The sequence below is a fragment of the Penaeus monodon genome, chromosome 29 (genome assembly GCF_015228065.2).
Source record: "Penaeus monodon isolate SGIC_2016 chromosome 29, NSTDA_Pmon_1, whole genome shotgun sequence".
In the NCBI taxonomy this organism is placed as follows: Eukaryota; Metazoa; Arthropoda; class Malacostraca; order Decapoda; family Penaeidae; genus Penaeus; species Penaeus monodon.
The window spans coordinates 31,684,563-31,685,044 of NC_051414.1; positions in this window are offsets into that span (position 1 = coordinate 31,684,563).

Here is a 482-nt window from a genome sequence, read left to right on the forward strand (position 1 = left end):
CAAAATCACGAATAAAAGAGAAAGGGAAAATCGATATATAGTACTGTATTGACCATTACGACCTCTTCTGTTCAATGGACATTTGCGCTCATGAGACCAATAACTTAAAGTTGAAGGCGGATGTTGAAATGTTGCACAAGTACAAGGATAGAATTGCCTGTCATTGTGGCTCGCGACCATCAGTCTTATCATAAGGGGTGTATATAAGTTTGTATTCCTCTTGCAGATTTTGCATAGATTTTCCTTCCCTTGGATAGGAGCCGAGTCTCTCTCGCGTGCAAAACCTTTAACTTGAATCTGTCAAATTTCTGTTTAAGAAACTTATGGCATAAATCATAAAATTATGGCATACATTTGCGTGCTACTGAATTATTTATATGTGATGTGATTTGTACATGATTTTTTGTTATTTTTGTTTTGTATATATGGTTAGTATGAGTGTTTGGGTATTTTAAGAAAGGAAGAGGGATGTTTATGTGAAG